At 42.7% G+C, this 15,256-nt stretch overlaps 1 protein-coding gene and 1 long non-coding RNA gene across 2 annotated transcripts in view; one reads left to right on the top strand and one right to left on the bottom strand.

Moving 5' to 3' along the window:
• Window positions 1–2,384: 2,384 nt before the first annotated feature.
• The window catches only part of klhdc8a (kelch domain containing 8A), a 34,715-nt gene continuing 21,843 nt past the window's right edge, over window positions 2,385–15,256 (top strand). The window contains exons 1-2 of the mRNA XM_034869914.1: window positions 2,385–2,687; window positions 4,336–4,397. The gene's annotated coding sequence lies outside the window, so the exon portion shown is untranslated. The remainder of the gene's footprint in view (window positions 2,688–4,335; window positions 4,398–15,256) is intronic.
• The window catches only part of LOC117943657, a 356-nt gene continuing 215 nt past the window's right edge, over window positions 15,116–15,256 (bottom strand). Inside the window, exon 2 of the long non-coding RNA XR_004656401.1 lies at window positions 15,116–15,251. This is a non-coding gene — a long non-coding RNA (uncharacterized LOC117943657). The remainder of the gene's footprint in view (window positions 15,252–15,256) is intronic.

The following is a 15,256-nucleotide window of genomic DNA, read 5'->3' as shown; positions in this document are numbered from 1 at the left end:
TTTCAGACTCGGAGACTTCAGAGAGCCCTGAAAACACAGTGACAGGAGGCTCCACAGATTCAAGGCTCTTAGAAAATAACAATGCAGTTGAAAAGGCATATTTGATGAGCTGTTAAGTACAGATGTGCATGATCGAGAGCCTTGCCACAGTCTGTGTGTGTGTGTGTGTGTGTGTGTGTGTGTGTGTGTGTGTGTGTAAGTGTGAGTGTGTGAGTCCAGAACTAAAAGAGAGAGAATGATGGTGCTGTAATCAGGCTAGGTCCCAGGAGGGCGGACAGACGTGCTGACAGCGAGTTGGTACTCTTCTCCAAAGCAGGATTTCTGGGTCAAAGTCCCTCTGTCTGGTTTTTAAAAAATAGGAGGGGGACAGAGGATGTAGAAGTGCAGATGGGAAGAAAAGAAATGACCCAGGCAGAGAAAATAAGGAGGGCTTGATTTTTTTCTCGAGGCAATGACAGTAACACAAAAGCTGGACTGTCTATCAGACTAAATCACACAGCCTTGACATGGTGTAGATCCTGGATTTGGAATGATGTGTATGGGGATGATTGGGGCCATTACTGCCTCACAAAAGGCAGAGAGTTGCTACATGGTGAAGTTGAGAATTTGGGGACTCTTGGCCAATTAGACTCTTAGACAATTCCGGCGCAAAATGAACCTAGGAGTGACTAAATTATGTTTTCATGCTAGTCGAATGTGTCTCTAGCATGAACCAAGCTACCGCTAACCGGTGGATAGCTGCTAACGTTAGCTTTCAGGGCATCTGGTAAAATTGCCATTTCTATACCACAAACAAGGCTTAAAATAGCACACCACACATCAACGGTAGCATAATGAGGGGCCCTACATGTAAACCAAAGCATGGAGAACTTTGGAAGTGTACAGACAGTTTAATAAAAAGATAGATTATAAAGAGCGATCATGTTTACATGCGGGTGCCATCTTGGAAAACAGTCACGACGAACGCTGCGTCCGTGGTTGGACTAACGATTTACCCGATGCCCTGAATGCTAACGTTAGCAGCTATTCACCGGTTAGCGGTAGCTTGGTTCAAGCCAGAGACACATTCGACTAGCATGAAAACAGATCCCAGAGAACGACTGACTCGGCACACATATGTTATTAACCCCTAGGTTCATTTTGCACCAGAATAGTCCTTTAACTTCATGCCTTTTTAGGCCGTTTATTCATCTTTTGTCACAGGCTTACCCTAAAACCTGAAGTTAGGACATTTAGATACTGAACAATCTAAAGGGCGCGGGTCACCACAGTGTCTCATGAATGTATTATTTAAATACAATGAAATGTTTGCTTTAAATCTATAGCTTAACTGCTTCAAACTATGACAACAGGGTTCAGAGGCTGCAGAGACAGCAGCTACTCTGCCAAGATAGGCTACCGTGACCTTTGTTTATCCTGTGTTACAATTGTACTCTGTTTAGTAACTGCCTTATTGGCGTGGAAGGGCTGTAACAAACTGATTTACTAAGATGCAAATTACTAAGAAAACATATATTTTTAATGACAGGAAACAGAATCGATAGGCTATGTCACCACCTAGCCTTTCCCCACAAATTGGTGAAGACAAATTCAGCCGAATGCAGGAAATTAGGTGTTTGACACTTACACAGATGTGTACAAATCATGCAAAAATATGAGTGACCTTTTTTGTGTTACATATTATTTTTGGGTGAATATAAGTAAAGCCAGAACAAGTGTAACAGTGACACAAGTGTGCTTGTAACGGTAATAATTGGCCTCTTCACAGCTGCCATTTTTGACTTGCCATATCAGAAGAAAGCACAGGTGAAACTAATAACTTACCCACTTAACGCCTCTGCTCCATATATGTCCCAGGAAGGCTTTGCAGTGAGCCACCAACAACACCAACTCCTACCACCTAAGATTAATGTTAAAAACACCACCACCTGTGCCTTTTCTGCTTTAACATGCCAAATTGCTGTGAAAGGTCTGTAGACAGACTATGCTGCTTAAGATGTAGATGCGTGTAGTTGAATAAAGTTGATTTAAACAAAAAAATGAATTGAATAAAATATTATAGCCTAATAAAATTATCAATCCTGTCCATGTATCAGCGTGAAACTATTTGATGTCTGGCCTTGGGCTGCAAAATAATGTGCATGCTGGGCAGCTGTGTGTTGAACTAAAGTTATTCAAGTCAAAAGACGAAAAAAACAAGGCATTCCTAGATACTTTTAAAAATTAGGCTGGATTAATTAGCCTAATTTATTTATTTCATGTATAAAATATTACCTTTAATCGACTGAAAGACCAATAAACGCCCACTAACATATCGCTCTCGTTACAAATACATGGACTAGTGTCATTGGGCTCCCCTTTCCCAAATATAGGTTACCAAAAACACACAAGCTGTCTCCCTCTATCTCCGGCTTGTACCATTGCAGGAATACATGTTAACTTGTGAGATGAAAGCTGTAGATGAATACTTCATCCTTGACCCACATAATGGCGATATATGAGGCTCGGTGAGGGGAGATCTGTCGTGTTTACAGCCCGCTCTTCGGCTGTGCGCTCCCGGTGCGGCTCGGCTCCCATCTTCCTCCGCTTGGACCCGAATCCTCTCTCCATCTCTCCTCCAGAAACAGGACTGGAGGGGAAAGGAGAAGCGGCACTCACCGAGAGAGGGGCGAAGGAAAACGGGACAAGTAAGTAGCTCAAAAGAGAGGCACATGCATGGAAATGTCATTGGTGTTTCTGAGAGGCGAGCCGCTGGAGCGGTTTGACATGACTACTGCCTCAGTTGAAAAGTAACGCTAGTACTTCAGCTAGCAGTATTTCGTTACTCGTTACATTTGGCTACACCGTGCTCCGGAAATCTCGTGAAAGTTACCGTGCCGTTTTCTACTGTAAACTTCGGATAGTTGACGAGACAAACGTGGTTAAGCTAGTGGTGCGATACGGTTATTGCAAGCTAATGTTGAGGCTATTCTAAAAGAAGAGGACACTTTATTTTGCCATAGGCTATTGCTAGCTGGTGTTTTAATGAAAGTAGCCTACAGTAGGCTGCAGTAGCCTACATTAGCTAGCCTAGGTAAGCATACATATGAGGCCAGCCACTTAAGTAGGGATATATTACTATGTAAGGTTGAATTCTGCATCTTTAATTGTTTTTGCGTGTTACACTGTGATAATGAGCCTTTAAAGCCTTAATAGCCTCCATTACAAATGTTAAGAGAAACAACAACATGCAGTTGTCTGAATGGTTCCTCCCATTGGGATGACCCGGATTCTATGTTAATTAATCTGATACAACAGTCCTGCCAACGTGCATGACGGTTGTAATGTTTTTTGTTTTCTGCTATGTCCACCCCATAAACTGGCTACTCAATCAAAGTCTCTGTTTGAATGTTTTTGCATTGTTTACATCATTTATCATATTTGAAAAGGTTTTTAAACTCCTTTGCCAGCCCATGAAATGATGAAATGATGATTGATGATGATGGATCTATTGTTACAGTCCTCTTGACAACGATGACAGGCAATATAAAGACCATCCAGGCCTTATCTGGAAGGTCACTTACTCAATAATAATATTTACCACACTTGTCTGTCTTCAGTCTGTCTTGTGCAGGAGGAAGAATGACATTTCAATGACTTCCTTTCTTCCTAAGGGGTGGGGGGGGGGCTGATTAATTCAGACACACAGCCTATTATAATGGCTAACATGTTAGCAAATATATACTTTTATATATTGTAATCCACATTTATGATCCAGGACTCAGTCTTCAAAGTCTTCTAAGTTTCAGGGCCCTATCTTTACCCGGCGCAGCGCTGCGCAAATCCCAACATGTCCCACAGTCTCACTGCTATTTTAAGACCATCCAGGGCCCACGGCGTTTTACGGCCCATCTTTGTGCCCGTGGGTGTGCTGGTCTGGTCTGGACGGGTTGCGAGTGAGACCGGGCTGACATGACACATGCGAATAACAGTAGATGACGAAAGCAACTTGTTATAATACCACACGCAAGCTCGGATGCTGGCAGTGCCACCGTGTGAATATGGCCTCGCCAGGCGTGGTTTTCAATGGTGTTGTCGGTTCAGAGCAGAGAGGAAATTAGCAGTAAAGTTGTCATGTGGTAGTAAATGTACAGTGTAGGTTTCAGTTTGCCCGTGAATAAATAAACACCGCAGCTCCTCAAGACCCATGGAGAGCTCCCGTGTGGTGTTTCCTGCTGGGTAAAGTCAAGGTTTAGCCCTGACGGCGAAGGGTCTCCCCTGGAAAGCTGCGGTTAGCTAGTGTGTGATAATGCTCTGTGGTGTTGAGTTTATAGTGTTATCTTCTTGACCTCACAGGTAACTGAATTGAAGTGTTGAGAAATCAGCGAGGGTTTCCGGCCTGGGATCCCAACCTGAAGGTACAGTAGTGCCATTGATTTTCTTATTTTTCTAGTCGAAGAGCCTCACCTCCCCTTGCTTTCCTTTCCACTCCTCACTTTTTACTTCCTTACCTCATCTCTTTTTGTCTCAGCAAGCCTGGGTTACTTCCCTTCCACAGACACTCATAAATATAATTTCCGTCAGTTGCTAGGCAAAGTGTGCACCGTTATGTTAAATCGATGCGGAGCCATGCTGACGTTCGCCTGCATTCTTTTCTCACAAGACAAACAGAATGGCACTCCTTCCTGTCAAAGTTAGGAGGAAGTGAAAAACTGAAATAACATGCGTCTGTCAGAGTCGGGGCTGTTGGAAGGACAGGCCATCTCCCGCTGACAAGATGAGTGACATTTTTCAAATATAGAAGTGGCAGCGGTGCTCCAAAGTCACAGTTTGATTAACAACTGGTGGCACTTACTTTATGTCATTTCTTTTTTAGCACAAAACAGTAAAAACATACATTTATATATTGGACAACCCAATATATTGCTCCTTTTAAGAGACCTGTTCTATTTCCTCTTTTGGATATTTACTCTTTAATATAGCAAAAGCATGTCTAATCCAGTTATGCTGCTAATCGATGCAATGACTGGTAGAGTGCTACAACTACTACTAAAATAATTGACAGCCACAGCCCTAGTTAGGATATTTAGCACATGAATTTCAATTTATGGTTGTTCCCGTGACACTTGAACCTAAACTTGTCATGTGAGGAAGTTTTGGTTGAGAGATTGGTAAAATATAATGTACTATATATTTCTCAAGCATGGGCCACTTTCCCTGTTTGAGCTAAAGTTAGATGTTGGAAGACTGTGTGCAACTACTAACTACTACTGCATGGCTCATGAACTTATGGTTGCACAGCAGTTCCAAAAATACAGACAGCAACAAATTAATTTTCTCAGGTCTCCTTGGGGTCTGCTTTTTCTTTTTGTCAACACACTGCATGCTAAAGAAATGTTAACATGCCGTATTGGAGCTAGTGCTCTACAGGGACACATAATGCTGGTATTTATTAACTTCTTGTTGTTCAACTTAACAATGCAAATGAGAAGGAATACTGTACATGACTGACGGAGAGCAGGCTGGTTGCTGTATATCTGTAGAACAGGAAGGTACAAGCAAGCCTTCCTGCAGACTACGCTGTCCAGGCCTCCTGCTGTCACCCAGAGGAGGTAAACACACTCTTTTTACGCATTCGTAAAACGCAAAAGGAAAAAATGCTCTCACTATGGACAAACGCTCTTGCACTGAAAGTCAACCATTCAAAGTTTAAAAGGAGTACAGCATAAACACACACACACACACACACACACACACATTAAAGCATGGTGCAGTGAACGAACCGTTAGGGAGTTCATTCCAAATGTGCTGACAGTAGATAGGTCTTACCGTTCTCTTTCTCTATCGCGCAGTAATTACTTTTAAGACCACAGGGATTATAATGTCCCTCTCTCCCCCATGTAATAGAGCTGGTGCTCCATGTAACCCGTTGGCTTCGCTACCATGTCTTTATCACCCCCCTCATTAACCTGTCCCTCCCTCTCATTATGTCCCCCATGTAATATCCTCCATCCATTAACTTAGCCCACTTCTCCCACTCATCACCGTTACCCCCCCCCCTTCCCCTTTGCATCTTTCCTTTCCTTACGCGTTTTCCTTCTTTGCACTTTTCTCCACTCATGCCTTCACAGTGATGCCATATTGGATCAGCTCACTCTAATTTGACTCCTACACAGCAGTCAGCGGAAGGGAGCAGAACCACGATGCCCTTAATATCCGAGTGGTTGAGCCCGGGAGGGGGCTGTGCTTTAGGGACACAACACAGTACAGTGGGAACTGTCCTTATGTAACCAAGCATGTTCTTTGGTGCAGGCACGTCCATGTCCATGCATACATCGAGCTTTGTTTTCTCAGCTCTGCTAATGTTTGCTTTTTCCTAAGCGTCTGTATCTATTTCCGTCTTGTCGCCATGGCGCGGCAACATGCAAAATGCAGCCACCTCTTCTGATTAGCTTCTCGACTGCTCCCAGATTTGTTTGTGCATCAAAGTGCAAGAGGGCATGTGGTGTCTATACTGTATTTTTTTCAAAAAGGGGTTAAACATTGACCATAAAAGGGACAGTTAACCCCCTCAATCAAACCAAACATATGTTCTTCCTTTCACCTGCAGTGCTATTTATCAATCTAGATTGCGTTGGTGTGAGTTCAGTGTTGGAGATCTCGGCCGTAGAGATTTCTGCCTTCTCTGCAACATGATGGAACTAGATGGCACTCGGCTTGTGGTGCTTAAAGCGTCAACAATATATTTGAAAAACTCAACAGCCATGTCTCTTCAAGAAATCAAGACACAATTACTCAGGATAGTCCACAGTCCGAGTTGGGAGTAGTTTGGTGTAGGAAAACCGGAGTAGGCGATGGAAAATGGTGCTCTACTCTTTCCTCTTCAACATGATAGCACACTTGAGTTGCTACGGTGACAGTGTGCTCTCTTTTATAGCACCTGAACACAGACACATGCACATTCTGTACACACAAACAAGACGGTACAAGACACACAGTAGCACACCAAGCGGGGGGGCTTTTACTGCAAAGGCATATAAGAGAAACGCTCTAAGAGTTTGCTTCACAACAGCCTCACCTCAATATCAGCCACAACCTATTCAGCCTCAACCCTCTCATTAAAGGACCAGATTAAGTCTGCTAATTCGGTTCATCAGTACCAATATGGACACAGGAACAGCTGGGCTGGGGCGTTTTGCCATTTCAATCTTGTGTAAAATATGTAAATGAAAGCACTCAGAGTGAAGTGGCCAGCAGCGGCCGCAGAGTGAGCTCCAATGACAGCAGCAGGTCATTTTCCTGCTGGTTGTGGCATGACGTCATTATGTTGCATTGTTCCTTCTTACCATCTTTGTCTTCTGATGGTGATTTATTGCAGATAGGGCATGGTGTGTTTATGTGTGTGTAGTAAAGATGAGATTAGGGTTGGGAACTGAAACCCGGTGCTAATACGGCAGAAAAGGCCATTTCGCTGCCAATGAAATCTATCCTCTGCTCTCTGATGCTCTGAAACAGAAGCATTGCTGCATGTGACGCTAATTAACATCACACTTGACAGCAGGTTACACTAGCCTACTGTTAGCTAGTAGCTGGATTAAACTGGGTTAAAATGCTGACACCTAACGTTAAACGGTAAATGTGACTTTATTTAACTGTAGAGGTTTCCATCACAGAGACGTAACAGACTGCAGCTGCCGTTGTCAGAGAAACAACACAAAATGCTGAAGCTGGTAGCTAACTGGTAGTTAAACATTGTTGTTTAACAGCAATTTACTGGTTATTGTTGTTAGTTATTGTTATGAGTTATTGTCATTCCATCAATAAGAAATCATTTCATTTTGACCATAGGGCCTCAGCAGTAAACAAGCCGTTCTTTAATACTGCCAACTGTTGTTTACTGCTCTCTTTTTATTTTTTAAAATTGGTTCAGGCCAACGTTTAGGCACTGGCACCGTTTTAAAAGTATCGCTTTAGCACTGGTATCGGGGGGGAAAAACAAAAACAACAATACCCAACCCTAGAGGAGATTAGCAGAGGGAACAGTGCCATGTGCTTTCTGGAGAATGAGGGGTTCTTTCTCTCCCTCTGGTCTATTGATCCAGAGGTCAGCTCAGGCTCTGAGGACAGTCTTCTTGGTTGAGCGAGTTTTTGCAGCCCGCGAACCCTCCGCTTTCTGCCTGTTCTGTTAAAGCAGCATATTCCCCTAATCCAGTCTGAGCCATAAAATCAACTGAAGTCAGGTGACCCACACAGCTACACCTAATCTGGGAGCAGACTAGCGGCAGGTGGTGAGTCAGTTGGCCGAGAGGAGCTGAGCTGTGGATCCGTCAGCCAGAGAGGCTGAATGTGTCCTTGCTGGAGTGTGTTGCACGTTCATTCTGGGCAAACCCACTCCGTCGGCGATTTGATTTCACACTGCAGCTCGGTCCGGAAAACTGCATGTTTTCGCGGGAACCAATCACATACTGGCTCATCTACCTGGCGTGCGATTGGCAGGTTTAACACGATGACGATAGAGAAACGACCGAGCAGCCTTCTTGTTTACATTCGGCCACCGGAGCGCACCAAAGCCGAGGATGCCGCTGTTGCTTCTACGTCACCCGGATCGTTGGTCTGATTGGTTGAAGGACTATACTAGTTATTTCAACTATGCCCGATGGTCATGTCTCTTGTAAAGAGAAAATACAGAGCAGACTCCCCCAGACCAACGCTGAATCTCAAATCTACTGACTAAGCTTGTTTTGATGATATTCAGACTAATGTATGTTCACATGGTAAAGAAGAGCTCTTCAGCCTTGAGGGATTCCAGCTAGGAGGCCTTGTAAATGTCAGGTACGGTATACTGTGTTGGTCTTAGGCAAAGCAGAGAAAAAGAGGCCTGCTGTCCTGGAAATCTTATCCAAAAGTTCTCCTTTACTTTGACATCAACTTCCTTTGCCGTAGCCTTGTGTTTCTGCTCACTTTCCAGACCTCACCTGTCAGTGAAACTGTGTAGGGAGTACTTACATTTTCTTCAGAAAAGTTTGAGCTTCTTCAGGTTTCTTTACTTTGTCTGTTCATCCATGGTAGCTCTCACTGCCAATCTTCTGCCCCCCCCCCCCCCCCCCCGTGCATTCAAAACAGAACAAATATATTTATTCACTCATATTCACACACAATGAGGCATATTTTCATAATTTTCATTTTAACCATAGGACACTTAACATCTACATCAGGTCTACAAAATGAATTTTATAAGAAATTCTTCATAGGGAAACCAAAACCCAAATGACAAAATCTATAGACTATTTCCAATTGATGTCATATTAAACTGGCTCACTTACCGTTTGAATTTTTCCAGATGTTTGATATCAGGATGATGAGCGGACAGAACTGAAGTTAATAAAGCAGACATTATGAATTATTTTGACTAATACTTAAGATCAGAGGAGCATATGTTGAGTGGATGAGTTTGGTCACGATGCTGATTTTAAACCATTTCAATTTACACCCAAAATTCAATGAAAGTGGTCTATTGTATTTGCAAAGAGCATTGCATGAAATCCATCCTTTTTTTGTGATAATTTGGTTAAAAAGTGCCATATTTCTGATTTAGACATTATTAAAAGATGTCAAATTTGTCACGAGGACAACAGGAAGGTTACATCGTCATTAATTTGATAGCACATGTGCAGCCTTCAGCCAACGCGCTGCAAACACACACAACACAAGCAAATACATAAACGTGCTGCAAACATAGCAACAATGCAAAAAGAAAAGCAGACAAAGCAGAAGACGAGCATCCAGATTACACAACGGAAGTTCTCCGGGCCACTGGGGGAACGCTAAGTGGGACAGCTTGATTTTGACCCCACGGGGTGAGAGCCCTCTGCTTTTTAATTACTTTTTAGTTGACAGACACACCTCTGCTGATTGAGTATCACCTGTGACCTGAGCCAATAAACTAGAGACACACCCACCAAACGAGAGAAACGTCTAGATCTCTCTCTCTCTCTCTCTCTCTCTCTCTCTCTCTCTCTCTCTCTCTCTCTCTCTCTCTCTCTCTCTCTCTCTCTCTGTGCGTCTCTCTCAGTGGGATCAAATTTCAAGCTGTTCCACTTAGCGCTCCCCCTAGAGGCCTGGAGAACTTCCATTGTGGAACCTGGATGCCGTGTTTTTATTGTTGCAGTTGTTTTAAGGGTTTGTGTGTTTTTCTTTTTGCATTGTTTCTATGACACCTGCCTGGGTTCAATTCCCTCTGTGATACATCAACCAACGGGTCCCTGAGCAAGATACTTAACCCCTAGTTGCTCCAGAGGCGTGCAACCTCTGACACGTGATGTACTTTAATGGTTGTGTTCTGTGTTTTTGCAGCGCCTCTGTGTATTTGGTTGTGTTGTGTGTATTTGCAGCGTGTTTGTGCCGCACAGCACTGATTGTATCCGACTCAGGGAGGTAGAACTGCTGTTGGAGCTCTGGGGGATGAATTCAACAAGGTCAAACCAGGCCAATGTAAAAAACTGTTTGTCTGATAAAGCTTAGGTACCGTCCTCTGCATTTTCATACACACACACACACACACACAAACGTCAATAAATGATCCCTTGCCTGCACCCACAGAAGGAAAAAGAGCGAGTCCAGAGATAGTCAATTGTACACCAAGAAAAACCACCCCAGGTGTTTTATCTGACCTCCAAATTATTAAAATAGGTAACTGCACAAAACTAACTGGTGGTTATACAAAATTTTCCAAAATCACATCCGACTCTGTAAGTAAAGGCTCTGACACACCAACCCTACGGCCGACCGTCGGTGGCAGTCGGACTGACTGCCTCCTCCAGTTGGCCAATAATGTGCCTCGGAAAACACACCAAAGCAACGCCAACCTGAGCGCCTGTTCCGCACAAGACGCAATGCGTCGGCTCTGCAGCAGATTAAAGACTGGTGAGGTATCAAAAGCTACAATTTGGTCGTCAAAGCAATCGGGATTGTGGTTATCACCATCCATAAATACAAACCTCAGTGTGTGGTTGAAACCATGATGTGCATAAATACAGTTTCTTGCCCATTTGCAGGATTTTTCACTTGCAGATCATGCTGTTAAACGAGCTGAAATAAGCATGTTAATGCACATCAGGCTCAGGAGGAGCAGTGTAATTTCGGCCCTTGTTTTGGCATGAGAGACTCAGACCACCTCTTATCGCGAAATAAAAGTACAAACAGCAGTTTTGGGGGGATTTTGTTGCCATAGTGCACTCAATGACCGTTCTGCTGTATGTTGAGTTTTTCTTCTTTCTCTTTGACAAATATTTTCTACTTTAGTCCACATTTGCAGGGGTACTTCGGTGTTTTCATCTTCTACTTTCCCACAGGGGACCCACAAGTGATGGATTACAAAAAGAAAGGTCAATATTGAATCAGCAGAGGGAAGGAATCCTACATTTCCCACAATATAACTCAATATAATCTCTTATTATACCCCTTATGTCTGTTACACAGCTTTTTGCTGTATATTTGTAGTCTCGGGGCCATGCCAAAATCAACAGGTTTTTTTATTGCAAAAATTAGTTCTTCTTTTGTTTTATTTGTGTGCAAAGCGTCGTTGAGGAATTAGAGAAGTGCTTTAAGTCTTAAGTATTATTACTATTAGTAATACAAATACTTAATTTGTACACCAGTGACTGTGCTTCCTCATTTGCACTAATTACAGGCAGTCACTGTGTTCAGACTGTAGGCACCTACTGTTTAACCATTCCTATGTGTAGGACTGCCTTTCCAGCTTGTATTTCATGCGTTTGGTTTTTTCAGGCCTCTTGTAACTAGCTGCCTTGGTTGCTACGGTAACGACCTAGATGAGGGTACTGTATGTACTGTACGGTATGTACGCTAAGCGGTGGTGTGATTTTCCAACACGACGAATACAACAAGCTGCCATCTAGATGGAAATGTGTCCTCTCAGTCTGCGAGTGCAGGAGTCCTTCACTGAAACAGACAGCCTCAGTGACGATTACACAGATTTCTCTCATGTTTTGGGCTGTAATCACGGCAACGACTACCAGCACTTTGGTTCTCAAGGTTCAGGCTTTTGTTGCTGCGACGGATGCAAGGGAGGTCTCAAATGCAACTGACCTAAATCTCTTTGTATTTATAGTTATAGTTATTATGTATTAGAGAGATTATCTCGATGTTATCTTCCAATATTAGGAATTCCCTGAACTATTGGTATTTGCATTTATAATGGCCAAAATATTCATTCATCAGAATCATTTATAATGACAAATGAATGATTCTGATGAATGAATATTTAAAAAAATAAAATAAAAATGGATGGTCAACCCTGTTATGAGTGTTGGCGTTGCATAGTTTGTCCACCAGAGGGCGAGCTACAATGTTTTTCTTCAAAGGACTTTAAGTTTCTTATCTTAAGTTTGTATTTTTGATCCAAACTTTAATATATTTTGATGTTCCTCTGATCTGTTGTGACACTAAAACAATTGTGTTATTTTACGGAAAACTCATAAATAACTACAAATAACTAAAGTTAGGGAAATCTGTTTACGTTTTGTTACGCGTTGATACAGTTTATTTATGCAGACCTTTTAATTACCAAATATTTTGGTAAATAATACCAAAGTCCTTGGTCTTTGGTACTAGTCCCAGTCCTTTTATAGGACTTAAAAGTCCTTTAAAAGCCTTTTAGGCTCTACTAAGTAGCAATATATTGTCAATATTACATATTCACGTGTTTTAATTGAACGGCTTACATTGTCATTGTAGTGATAAGTGGATGTCATCCCAACCACTAGGTGGCTGTAGTGTTCACGTGTGCCGTGGAATGGGCATGCTGTCACCGGGAATTAATAAAGAAGTTTATATTCAACTCAGTCTTGTAAGTATCATTACAGTCATCCCTTTCTAAAAGCACCTTGATAGCGTTAGTTTGACCAGAGCACGGAAGTACAGCTTCCAATAAGATGATTAGCATCAGCTGAAAATGTTGAGTTTTTAAGAACATTTGGGTCAAGCAACCAGGCAGGCCTGCTTGTTTTTTTGGGGGAATGATTGCATACATGTGTGAATATATCTAACTGGGACGTTTTGGGACCGATTGGTGGGATTGCTGTGTACAGTAACGTTGCACATGCCGATACACTGTAACTGTGAACAGTTGTCTTCATATAATGTTGAATGTGCCGTTTTTTTTGTATGCGTAATGCAAATGTTCCTCCAGAACAAATTCCAGAAGAAGAATTTGTTCTGCGTCTAGAGCTAAGCTTATTGGTTTAAAGCAATGCATTAAAATACATAGCATTTGAAATACTTATTAGCAGATGTACCTTCTGATTCTATCAGTTGACACTTTCAATTACATTTAACTACATACTAAATAACTTCTACATGGAACATATTATTCATGATACATCTGAAAACGTTATGAAAAAATAAAAATATCTGATTCCCTAGTGTGAGTCTTTTCTGAGGAAGAGTAATGCTAGATTCTTCCTTCCAGGTCTGATTAATAAGGGATTAACTCACAACCAGAGCAGCCAGATCCAGTTTAGTCATCTCATCCAATTTGTTGTATCAAATGTTATTAATGGCTGGATTTGTGCCTTGGCTTCAGGTTAGCTTTTGCATTCTCAGTATTTACACATTGATCATGTCTGTCCATGAGCAGAACAACCAACATACTGAGTTCAGATGTTCCTCCTACACTACAGCCTGTTTATCATACAGTCAATCACATGTATTGTCATTCAAACATGGATGGAAGGTTGATGAGACGCCAACCAATGACGAGACATGACACGAAATGAACACGACACTTCATTATGCTTCATTTAGTGAATGATGCTTTCTGTGGCTTTACATTTCGAGACAGTCACTGCGCCGAGGGAGCTCAGGGAGAGTAGCTATGCAACCTAATTAAAAGTTTCAAGTTGGAGGCATGCTGATTGTAAATGACTTCAGATGATGCTGGTGGGCTCACTGTTGATCTCAAGCTGTTCAAGCAGTTAATTAAAAAAAAGAAAACGACGTGGCGAACCAAATTGGTTACAGATTGCAATTAATGCACTCTGAGCCGGGGCGGGAGAGAACGGTCCTGCCTCGTTAGCGAGCGCACTCCCGCCACGCTCGGCCTAAAGGAAAGCAAACGCTCTTATTTATTTATCATCTTTTTTCCCGAGCCATCATTAACAGCAAGCCAAGCGATAGGCAATCACATAAACAAAAAAAAATTGAAAAACAAAAGAGGCACCGCTTGGGTAGAGCCTTACTGTTGCCATGGCAGCCTACCTGCACACACTCAAGTGTGTGTGGGGGGGGGGGGGGGGGGGGATTTTATTTTGAAGGACAGTCCCCTCTTTATAATCACCCTCCGTCCTTTATTCCTCCGTCTGTGAGATGATCAAAGTATTGACAGGTAGATAAAGCGTGCCAGTAAAACGGAGGAGGGAGACAGAGAGAGGGAAACAGGTGGAGGTCTGGAAGGGGGGGGGGGTGGCGGGCGGCAGGTGTTAGAAAGACATGGAGATTTATAGGATAAACTGCAGGGAGGCTGTTTAATCACAGCTGGGTAATTTAACAGTAGCAGTAACATTTTTACTTAAATCTCCCAGTGACCCCCTCAAAACACTCGTGACTCCGTCAGTAATGACTGGTGTTATGCCTCGCTGTGTAATGAGGCTGTGATACAGGGAGCATCTAAGGTGATGTAGTCTGTGATGCATTCAGAATTCGGCTTGCAGTGCATCGTGGGTTTATTCTGGATGCTTCCTCCCACGTCAGTGACAGACTTCCTCCCCCGTTCCTCGCTGGAAACCGTACGTAGGCAGGAGAAGTGGGTTACACGCAGGAAACGGAAAGCTCCTGAGGGACGACACAGGAGAAAAAACAACAGCAGCGCCCAACATCACAACGGCAAGGAAGGAAACGTAATCATGCAAAACGCCGTGTCAGTTCGGTTTCACTAATCTACAGCTGCTACTCATCTGAGCACAGCGTGGAAGAGGAGGATGTTGGAATTCAGTTACACAGGGGCAAAGGGATGTAGAGTGAGGGAAAGGTGGGTAAAGTAATCACATACTGCAAAAGTTTTTTATGACTTAAACATTACAATGTATCCCGTATGTTCCCTAAGCAATTAGCATTATTCTTTAAAGGTCCCATGACATGCTGCTTTTGGATGCTTGTATATAGTCCTTAGTGATCCCTAATGCTGTATCTGAAGTCTCTTTTATATAGACCTTATTGGTCCCTAATACTGTATCTGAAGTCTCTTTTATATAGACCTTAG

Source organism: Etheostoma cragini, chromosome 4 (assembly GCF_013103735.1).
Source record: "Etheostoma cragini isolate CJK2018 chromosome 4, CSU_Ecrag_1.0, whole genome shotgun sequence".
Classification (NCBI taxonomy): Eukaryota; Metazoa; Chordata; class Actinopteri; order Perciformes; family Percidae; genus Etheostoma; species Etheostoma cragini.
Note: the sequence above shows the minus strand (reverse complement) of the source record. Positions and strands in the feature narration are given on the sequence as shown.